General features: G+C 44.0%; 1 pseudogene; it reads right to left on the bottom strand.

The window, feature by feature from the left end:
- Positions 1-6827: 6827 nt before the first annotated feature.
- Positions 6828-7230, bottom strand: LOC145354656 (small ribosomal subunit protein eS19 pseudogene; annotated as a pseudogene).
- Between the last annotated feature and the right edge of the window lie 4543 nt (positions 7231-11773).

The following is an 11773-nucleotide window of genomic DNA, read 5'->3' as shown; positions in this document are numbered from 1 at the left end:
TGTGTGCAGCAGTTGAACATCAGTTCTGTGGGGAAAAAAATCTCTCCCTTTCCAACTTAATGAAGAGTTGAGTCATTACGAAAGTGGCTGGGAAATTATGATTAAATTTTGTGCATTTCTCTCCAGTTACTAATTCATCGAAATGGTGCTATCTTGTAACAGAAAATCGGCAGTAATGTGCTTCAACCAGCGAGCTAGATCCTTGCTTTATTTTGTTTTCCAGTGATGTTATTGTTGCTGCATCTGTTGCTTTTTGCTCTTGGGGGGGGAGGAAGAGACTTGTACTCAACTGGTTAATGTCCTGTGCATTTGCAATTATCTTCCTGGCTTCTATTATTTGTTCTAGGTTCATAGGACTGTGCATTCCCAGGGACACCAAGCTCCTTCTGCCAGCTTCCTCTACATGTCTGGAGCAAAAAGGAATGAGTGCATGCAGCATTTAGCTGGTGCAGTGCAATGTGTGGGTTAGGTTGATTGGCCATGTTAAATTGACCGTAATTTCAGGAGAATTAGCAGGGTAAATATGTAGGGTCATGGGAATAGGGCCTGGATGGGATTGTGGTTGATGCACACTCGATGGGCCTCCTTCTGCACTGTAGGAATTCTATGAACAATTACAGAATTAATAACGTTAAATTAGAAAGACAGGGTACATACACCAGACTTCCACTTCCATGAAGATAGAAGATTAAGAGGCACTCTAATTCAAGATGATTGAAGGGCTTGGTGGAGTTGACAGAGAGAAACTATTTCCTTTGGACCTCCTATAGTCCTAAAATTGGAGCCAAGCTAGTTAAGGATGGTCAGGAAGCACTTCCTCACACAAAGGGCAGTGGAATCCACAGCTCGATCCGCACTCGATGTCATTGAGAATGGAAGATAATTGAAAATTCCAATACTGAGGTTGATAGATTATTGTTAAGCAATAAAATTAGGGTTTTTGGAATTGAGGCGAGTAAATGGAGCTAAGTTACCAGTCAGTCATGATCTAATGGAATGATAGGAAAGGTTTGAGGGCTTGAAGGGTCTCTTTGCATTCTGATATGATTTTTTTTTTAACATAGTTAATCATAATCAGGAGTCTGACTGTAAACCATTTTTGAAAAATTGCATTTATATACTGTTTCAAAGAACAAGCACAGTACAGGAATAGGCCCTTCAGCACACCAAGTCTGTGCTGACACAGATGCCTCTCTAACCTAATATTTTCTTGACTCAATGTGATCCACATCCATCTGTTCCCTGTCTATTCATGTATCTATCCAGATGCTTCTTGAATGTTGTTGTAGAATGTGCTTCCACCACCTCCTCCAGCAGCATGCTCCAGACATTCACCACCCTCTGTGTGAATAACTTGCCCCTTACATCTTTTTTAAACTTTCCCCCTCTCACTTTGAACCTTTGCCCCTGAGAAATTGACCCTTCAACACTACGAAAAAGACTCTGACTGTCCACTCTACCCAAGCCTGCCATAATCTTGTAAACCTCTATCAGGTTTCCCCCCCTCATCCTCTGATGCTCCAATGAAAACAATCCAAGTTTGTTCAACCTTTCTTCATAATCCATACCCTCCAAACCAAGCAACATCCTGGTAAATCTCTTCCGCATCCTTTCCAACGCATCAACAACCTTCTGATAGTGTGGCAACCAGAACTGTACACAATACTCTAGATGTGGCCTAACCAAAGTCGTATACAACAGCAATATGGTTTTTCAATTCCCGTACTCAATGCCCCAACAGATAAAGGCCAGCTTGTCACATGCCTTCTTGACCACCTTGTCCCCCTGACCACCCTGAGTTGATACCTTCAAGGAACTGCATGCCTAGATCCCTCTGTATGCTAATATTCCTATTTACTGTATACTTTCCTTCTGCAGTAAACCTTCCAAATCGCATCACCTCACATTTGTCCCGGTTAAGTTCCATTTGCCTTCTTTTGGCCCGGTTCTCTAGCCGATTTATATCCTGCTGTATCCTCTGACAATCCTCCTCACTATCCGCTATGCCTCAATTTTTGTATCATCTGCAAATTTACTAATCATTTTCCTCCAAATCATTTATATATATTCTAAACAACAGAGGCCCCAGCGTTGATCCTTGTGGAATACCGCTTGTCACAGACCTCCAGTTAGAAAAATACCCTTCCACTGCTACTGTCTGCTTTCTATGCCCAATAAGAAGTCTCACAACACCAGGTTAAAGTCCAACAAGGTTATTTGATAGTAAACCCACAAGCTTTCAGGGTTTGCCCCTTCATCATGTGAGTGGAGAGTTCTGGTCTTACACACAGAGCATATAAAGGCACACACAGTTTACAGAATACTGATTAGAATGCAAGTCTTTACAGCTAATTAATTCTTAAAGGTGCAGACAATGTGAGTGGAGATAGCATTATGCATAGGTCAAAGAGATGTGTATTGTCTTCAGACAGGACAGTTAGTGAGGTGTTGCAAGCCCAGGCAAGTCATAGGGGTTACAGATAATATGACATGAACCCAAGATCCTGGTTGAGGCTGTCCTCGTGTGTGCGGAACTTGGCTATCAGTTTCTGCTCAGCGACTCTGTGCTGTTGTATGTTGTGAAGGCTGCCTTGGAGAACGTTTACCCGAAGATCAGAGGCCGAATGCCCGTGGCCGCTGAAGTGTTCGCCAACAGGAAGGGAACAGTCTTACCTGGTGATTGTCAAGCAGTGTTCATTCATCCGCGAATGAGCAGAAACTGATAGCCAATTTCCGCACATATAAGGATGGCCTCAACTGGGATCTTGGGTTCATGTCACACTATCTGTAACCCCCGTGACTTGCCTGGGCTTGCAACATCTCACTTATAGCCTTTGTATAGCAGTGACATTCTCCCTAATCAGTAAAGCAACACTCCCACATCTTTTGTCACCCTTTCTATCTCACCTGAAGCATCTAAACCCTGGAATGCTCAGCTGCCAGTCCTGCCATTCTTTCATCCAAGTCTCTGTAATTGCCATAACATCATAGTTCCACGTGGTAATCCATTTGCCTTACCTGTCATTTGCCGTGTGTGAAAGCAAATATACCTCAGACCATCTGTCCTGTCATTTTTGTACACTCTCCCTGTGATTTTTTTTTTTAGCCTAAATGGATCCATTTACTGAGTTTTCCATAGTTTCTGTATCTCTGACCTACTGCTGTGGATTGGGAGATTTTTACCATTGCGATTGAGGCAGGGTCATGTTGGGGTGGAGGAGTGAGGATGAAGTGGTGAAACCTGCAGAGAACTATGACAGGTCAGTTCTCTGACCACATACCACTCTTGGGAACATTACTGGATTAACAGGATAATACCATTAGGCCATCACCGCTCCTTAACCAGAAGCTGGTTAGAACATGAAATTCGCTAGGGCAAGGAGTAGTTAAGGTATATGATATTGGTGCATTGAGGGGAAACTAAATAAATGTGTGAGGGAGTAAGAATTCAAAGGATATACTGACAGTGTCAAATGAGGAGAGGTTGGAGGAGCATAAATACCAGTATAGACCTTTGGGCAGAATAGCCCTTTTCTGTACCAGACATTCAATATAACTCTGTAGATTGTACACATAACATTAGGTGGATTTGGTGTTGCACACAATAAGATAATAAATATCAGCTAGCATTAATATAATATCTTGACATGATTATGTAACATGGCCTCACAGTCAAATTATGTTTGCGATGTAGAAAATGTAGCAGACAATTCTATTAAAGGAACAAAATGTTCATAGGGTTTTTTTAATTCTCGCCTGCCCCAATTTTACGTAAGAGCATCTGGGTAATTATTCTTTAATTCTGGAAGACTTCAGGACAACCCTAGAGGGTTGGCAAACCAAGCTCTTGATATTGTGATGAAAAGTAAACTTTTATAATTTACACAACCCCACAGAGCAACCCCAGGGGCTAATCACAAGACGATTAAGAACCATCAGTTACTCCATCAGTGCCCATGTTGTTATTGTTCCTGACTATTCTTATTTTCCTTCTGTAGAACCCTACTCACTCATCTGTGGTAGACAAGAAAGAAGCTGTTATTTCCTATTTCATTTGCTTCATGAGACCCAAAGGCACTTGCCTCCAAATTTCTCCCATTCTACTTTGTTTTGTGCGTGTTATTTTTACAGTTTTTAAACATTTACATTGCAAAATCTCAAGGAAAGAGCCACCAGGCTGCGAAGAGCAGGTGGATTCGGGTGAATGAGTTGGTGATGAGATGCCATGATATGAGGGAAACAAAGCATCCAGCCCACGCACAGCTGGATCATACTGGACTGCAATGCGATAAATGGCCACTTAATACATTTCTTGAGGTTGTTGGCTGAGAGATGGCCAGGTTACCATGACAACACCCCAGTTCTTCTTGGAAACAGGCCAGGGAATCTTCTGCTTCCAACAGGCACAGAGGGCCCTATTCTACCATTTTGATTCTAAGTGCTGGGCGGACTTGAAACTGGGGGTGTTTTAGACCCGTTCTCAGGCACCCCCAAACACACTCTGCCTGCAAAAATATCAGTGACTCTGAATCGCGCTGCACAAGCCTGTGGGCAGGGCCTAATGGGCCCAAAATCCCGCAGCTTCGATGGGCGCCTTCAACTGCGCATGCGCAGAAAGAAGATAGAATGCTGCTCCTCTGCCACATCCCTCCCGGGCTGAATAATGCCTCCCCCTGGCCCCCACAAACATCGTCCCACCCCCACAACATTACTGACCTCTTATCCCCCACCCCCCACCTCCCAGACTGATCACAGGCCTCTCCCCTTGCCCCCACTGATCTTAGGCAGAGTGGCAGCAGACCCCCCTCCCTGCCCCTCACTGATCTCAGGCAGAATGGCAGCAGACCTCCTCTCCCCCCCCTCTACCGCCCCCCCCCGCCCCTCACTGATCTCAGCCAGAGTGGCAGCAGATCCCCTCTCCCCATCCCCCCCCCCCCCCCGACCCCGTCCCTCACTGATCTCAGGCAGAATGGCAGCGGACCCCCTTCCACTGATCACAGCATCAGACGCTATGCACTTACCTCCTCACTAACCCTCACTGCTGGAGCACCTGAATCAGACTTTTATGGAGCTTGTCTGTTTCACGCCAATTTGGCCTTGGACGGAGCAGGAGCCGTACCAAGCTCTGATACATCCAGAAAGGATGCTTTCTATGGTACATCTGCAAATGTTGGTGAGAGTTATGGTGGACATGTCAAATTTCCTTAGCCTCCTCAAAATGTAGAGACGTTGGTGGGCTTTTTTAACTATAGCGTCAGCATGGTGAAGCCAGGACAGGTTGTTGGTGATCTGGATACCTAGAAACTTGAAGCTCACGACCATTTTTATCCCCATTGACATAGACAGGGGCATATCCTCCACTGTGCTTCCTGCAGTCAATAACTATCTTCTTCATTTTACTGACATTGAGGGAGAGATTATTGTCATCGCACCAGTTCACCAGATTCTCTATCTCTTTCCTGTACTCCATCTCGTCATTGTTGGAGATCCGACCCAGTACAGTGGTATCATCAGCAAACTTGAAAATTGAGTGTGAAGGGGAATTTGGCCATGCAGTTGTATGTGTTAAAGGAGTATAATAAGGAGTTAAGGACATAGCCTTGCGGGGCACCAGTGATGAGGATAATTGTGGAGGAGGTGTTGTTGCCTATCCTTGTTGATTGTGGTCTGTGGGTGAGAAATAAAAAGGGGAGCACTTGCTTTTATTGAGTATTTGGAGATGTCCTTTTGGGAATCTCAAAGTACGATGGCAGCCAATTATTTTTTGAGGTACATTGACAAGTACAGGCATTAACTTGTGCAGACTAACATTTCACCGGGAACAAAGCTGGTCTGTAATAGCAGGAAATCTTTGTGTCCTCTTCCAAATACCCAAAGAGATCTTCAACATCTACCTAAGCCACCAAAAAAAAGGCCTTGGCTGAAAGACATTACAGTCAGAAGTCTGACAACACCAGGAAAGACATTATGTCAGACAATGTTTGAAATGCTGAGTTATGAGCGTGGTTGGAACTTTACTGGCCCGCCCGCCACCAGAATTGGATTGGGTGAGGGGCGTAACATGCCAAAGTCAGTTGACCCCAAAGTTAAAAAGTTTATTTATTAGTCACAATTAAGACTTACATTAACATTTACAATGAAGTTATTGTGAAATTCCCCTCGTCACCGCACTACAGCACCTGTTTGGGTCAATGTAACTAACCAGCAAGTCTTTCAAACTGTGGGAGGAAATCCATGCAGACACAAGGGAATGTACAGACTCTATGCAGGCTGTGACCCAAGGCCAGAGTTAAACCCGGGTCCCTGGCACTGTGAGGCAGCAGTGCTAACCACTGTGAGGCAGCAGTGCTAACCACTGTGAGGCAGCAGTGCTAACCATTGTGCCACTCCAGGTGAGAGTTTCCATTCTCGGGACAAGTGAGGCTGTAAAATCCTACCCTATGTGTTTTGGTCTGTTGTAAGGTTGTCAGGCAAGTACGCTTCCTAATAACTGACACTTAAACCCATTCCATGCAGAGGGGTATATGGATACACAAACACATTGATAGACTTTTTAATTTTTATTCTGCTCCAGTTTTCAGTCAAACAATTGGCACATTTGAAAGCTTTAGGGGCTGCAATTGCCTTCCTGTAGAAGAATTAGCATTTTCTATGAACTGGTTTCAAAATGGAAATGGTGTCTGGTACAATTTGCCTGACCCAGCTTCACTTCCAACACAATTATAAAGAGGGATGGGATGATTTGAGTGAATCTGTGTCCTGTACAAGCTCTGATGTGAATGATGGATTGTCTGCTTTTATTATTCTTCAGAACACAGTGCACCCATTCAATGGTTCTTATTTGCAGCTGCAGCCTGACCAGCAATGCAGGTCCAGGAACTCTGCACTGGGTGGTGGAGTCAGTCTGAGGCCACTTTCGGGATCCTCCTCAACTATCTTCAATCCTTCGAGAGCCTGCAGCATCTCCCTGGCCAAGGATTTGGAGCCACAGCTGAAGTGACTGGGCTTCACACTGTTCTGCTGGCGTGCTCATGGCGCCAACTCCAACGCCACCTCGCAGCTACAGGTGACACACTGTGGAGGCTGCTTGGGTTTAGAACCAGTTCTTATTGCAAACTGCCAGCTCTTTGTGTTTGCCCAGCTTCACTTTGTCACCCAATTGGGTGCCTTTAGTTTGCCAGATTTCTTGAACAAAGCACCCAGAGTTTTGATAAACTCTTGCTAATTCATGCTGTTACACCAGGCATCTTTCATAACCTCCAGCCTGTCCACCTGTGTCCTAATTTACACCAAATATCATTCACCACCAAATATATTATGCTCATTGACCTACACTGAACCCCAGTTTATCAATGCTTAATTTTTAAAATTCCCATCCCTTCAAGGCCTTCCTCCTCGCTCACTCGATTATTTCCTCCAACTCCCTTACATTCCAGTGGGAATTCTACAACCCACCCGGCCAAGATGTCTTGTACATCCACACAAATGTCTGTCCGTTGTTAATGGTCCAGTCCCCAGCTGCCCCAAGCCCTGATATTTTTTCCTTAAGAACCTTGTCTGTCTGCCTCTGTTAAAACTTCCCACTTTGACCAAACTTTTTGTCACTTACTGCAGCAGCTCCTGATGTGGCTCAGTCTTGGATTTTGATCATACTGTGGAACACTTAGGGATCATTTCCTATGGTAAAGATGCGATATAAATATAAATTGCTTTTGACATTGCTCCATTTACTCTCCAATATCTAGTTTTCTAAACGTTTGCTTTCTTGGGAAGATCATGTCTGTAACTTTGCCCGGGCAGTAACCTGATGGAGTGAATTGCATCCCGTTCTAGAACCTACCCACTTCTAAAGAAGTATCTTGGATTGTGGCAAGGCCAATATTTATTGTCCAGTCCTAAATGCCCTTGAGCAGGTGGTGGTGAGCAGACTTCTTGAACTGCAGCGGTCCATCTGGTGTAGGTACACCCACAGTGCTGTTAGGAAGGGAGTTCCCAGATTTTGATCCAATGACAGTGAAGGAAGAGCGATATACTTCCCGAGTCAAGATGGTGTGTGACTTGTGAATGGAGAGCTCCATTCGGCTGCTTTGTCCTTGAAATTCATCGGAACTGCACTCATCCAGGCAAGTGGAGAGTCTTCCATCAATCAGATGATGATCGGGTAACTTCCACAAACCATTCCACCAGTTAATCCCACAGGAGGAAACGGAGAAAATGGCCTCCAAAGTAACTTTAGGTGTTTGTTATACTGATCACTCAGTCCGGAGCAATAACGCCACCAAATGCAACTTCTGTTTACATCGTTAGTACTTGCATTCACATATATCTAGCTTCTTTGTAGAATCAAATGGCCTAAAACCAGGCAAATCGGCTGTTGTTTTGAAAAAGCTGGCCAATTAGGCTCTTATCCTGCAGCCCTGCAAAATTTCCTTTCCAATTATTTATCCAATTCCCTTTGGAGGGGTAGCATTTTCCATCATCGTCTCAGACAGTGCATTCTACATCATAACCATTTGCTGCATTAAAAAATGTCTCCCCATTTCCCCTTTATTTCTTTGGTGCATTATCCTGAGTTGTGTTCTCCAATTACCCACCCTCCTGCCACTGGAAGCAGGTTTTCCTTATTTACTCCATCAAAACCCATCTTGTTTTTAATTACCTCTGAATACACTTTAATCCTCTGTGTTCTAAAGGGAGCAACACCAACTCCACTATAGCCCCTCAGCATAATTCAGAAGCCTCATTCCTGTTACCACATTCCAGTAAAACTGCTCTGTACCTGCCACAAGACATTGATATCATTCCTACTGTGCAGAACTCAGAGTTAGGCCGGCTCTACCTGAGGCGAAAGCAGTGTTTTATTAAGGGTTATTATTACGCTCTTACTGGCAACCTCGTCATCCCATTTGTTTGTGGGTGTATGAGTCAGCCTTCACTACAAGGAAGTTGGATTTGGTAGTGTAAATTTCAGAAGGAAGGTCATCGATAACAAGTCTCGAGAAAGACTGGCAGCAAGCACCACTGGAGGGAAAGGATAGTCTAGAAGGCACTCATCCAAGGAAGGCACTAAAGTGCATCATTGCATCTTCAAAACACACAGAAACTATCTCCAGGTAATTCTGTTGTGGGGAAATTTCAAGGAGGTCAATTTGTCTCTTAATTTACATAATTCAAAACTTGCAAAGCAAATATTATGCAAAGATCTAACACACTTTATTTAACATAAAACATAGAACAAACAAATGTACAGATGACCGAGACTTCCAAATAGCTCTGAGAGTAGAGCAACAGAACGTCTCTGAAAGATCTGAAGTATATTGTCAAATATGGATTAATTATAGATTTTCCTAGTAATTCCACATTTCATTAGCTTAAAATCAATTTCATTTAGTAGTCATATATCAATACAAATCTTTGTCAAGTACCTCAGCCAATCATATGATATTTAACAGCCTGGTGATATCTTATTCACCCAACTAGTCCGGATGTCATTTCCCTTCTTGGCTCTGACCACATCCCAGTTGCCTGGTAATGGCAGACGCTACTGTAAGGTCAAAGTGAACATTCACACGGGCTCACTGTGAAGTTGAATAGATATGTGTACCTGCATCCAGGGACATATCTATCCTTGTATCTGGGCAGTGAATGTATCTATTTATTAATGTTGCAGAATATGTACCCTCGTGAGAACTAACTAGTTCCCAGACCTTTGGTTTTAACCTAATGACATTTGCCACTATGCCTTTTGGTAACTTTGCTTGACCAAAGTGAACAATACATTAAAAATATCAGCAATATGTTTTAAAATCATAGCTACTTCTTCTGGTTCACTAACTGCATTCACATATGTGGAAGTTGTTTGTGTTAGCTTGTCTAATGAGCATTTAACTCTTTATTGATCCCCTGTTCTCTGAAAGACTGCATTCTGCCTACAAATCTTATTAACTGGTTAGGAATCCCCTTCTTCAGTCTCTGAGGGGCAATGCAGAGGCACTTAAGGATGCCCTGGGAACTAGTCACCAAATTTTGCCAGATCCTTCAGAGAGACCTGCAACCAGATGGAATTGACGGTAACCACAGGCCGTGACGCTGAACCTTTTCTCTGCTAACTGCATCCAGGGCTCCATTGGTGATATGTGCCATTCACAGGCTGCCACACATTGGTCGCCTCTTTAATGCACCCATGTTCCCTTCCATCATTTCAGTGAATTCATCAGGTTAACCACAGTGAAGACAACAGTGGCAGCCATGTGCAGTTGTGTACACACGGTTGCCACGGTCTGTTGGTGGTGGAGGGATTAAATGTTTGTGGAAAGAATGCCAATCAAGCAAGTTGCTTTGTCTTGGATGGTGTTGAACTTCTTGAGCGTTGTTGGAGCTGCACCCATCCAGGCAAATGGAGAGCATTGCATTACATTCCTAACTTGTGTCTTTTAGATTGTGGACAGGATATGGGTGGCGTGGGGGGGATGTGGGGGGGAGGTAAGTTACTCACCACATGATTCCTAGCGTTTGACCTGTTTTGTAGCTACAGTATTCATGTGCCTTTTTCAGTTCAGATTCTGGTCAATGGTAAGCCCCCAAGGATGTTGATAATGGGGGATTCAGAGATGGTAATGCCATTCAATGTTAAAAAACAATGGTTACATCCTCTCTTGTTGGAGATGGTCATTGCCTGGCATTTATGTGGCGGAAATGGTACTTGGCACTCGTCAGCCCAAGCCTACATTTGGACATGGACTGCTTCAGTATCTGAGAAATTGAGAATGGTGTTGAGCATTGTGCGGTAATCAGCGAACGACCCCAGTCCTGACATTATGATGGGAGGAAGGCCATTGATGAAGTAGCTGAAGATGGTCAGATCCTGGGTGACAAGGGATATCTCCTCCAGATCTGGATGATAGCACCAGTGAGGCCAAGCAGAAGGGCTCTACAATGCAGTCCACACCTTCATCAAAGCCATCATCAAACAGACCATTAGTGTGTTAAAAATGTACTTCATCTGCTTTGTCAGGTCCATCATGGTTCAGCCGTATGTATTGCACAGTTTTTCAGGGATAGTCATGGTATGACATGCACTGCACAAAGTAGCAATGCCATGCAACTAACCCTCCCACCAGAACAACAGGGAGGAGCAATTCTCCTCCTCCTCGGGTGAGTATGAATGGGATGAGCCTCAGAAACAGAACATGAAGGCGCATGAATCTCTAATGGATTCCAGGACCATGGGGAGATGTGCCAGAGATACTAGAGACAATCTTGTCCAAGATTCAGGAACATACTTGACTATTCTCCCATTGCGAGGACAGGTTTGCCTGCTCAAGAATTCTATCAACCTCTACCAGCCTCCTCTCTTGGAGCTACTCTGAATCTGCTAGAATAAGAAGAGGAGTAGATATCTGTCACAAGCATTTGCTAATAAGGACTGTTACCCAGAAGAACTGATGCATCAGTGAGTGTACATTAAGTCAAGCAGCCTGCAATGACCAAAATCTCCCAACCTGCTGCACTGTTCCATCCTTGACTTCACAACTGTCCATATACAACATATCTCAACAATCTGTTACCCCCTGTATATATTGAAAGTCTCCAGAACACAAATATTCCTCTGTTTCTCAGAAAATAGTAACCTTCTAAATGAGGACATGATCTTATTGAATGATGGAGCAGGTTCAAGGGGCCAGATGGCCTACTCCTGATCCTAGTTCTTATGTTCTTATGAAACAGATGAAGATTAAATTAAGACTGATCACCTTGAGTGGGTAGTGCTAAG

Source organism: Carcharhinus amblyrhynchos, chromosome 18 (assembly GCF_965287045.1).
Source record: "Carcharhinus amblyrhynchos chromosome 18, sCarAmb.v2.hapA, whole genome shotgun sequence".
Taxonomy (NCBI): Eukaryota; Metazoa; Chordata; class Chondrichthyes; order Carcharhiniformes; family Carcharhinidae; genus Carcharhinus; species Carcharhinus amblyrhynchos.
Note: the sequence above shows the minus strand (reverse complement) of the source record. Positions and strands in the feature narration are given on the sequence as shown.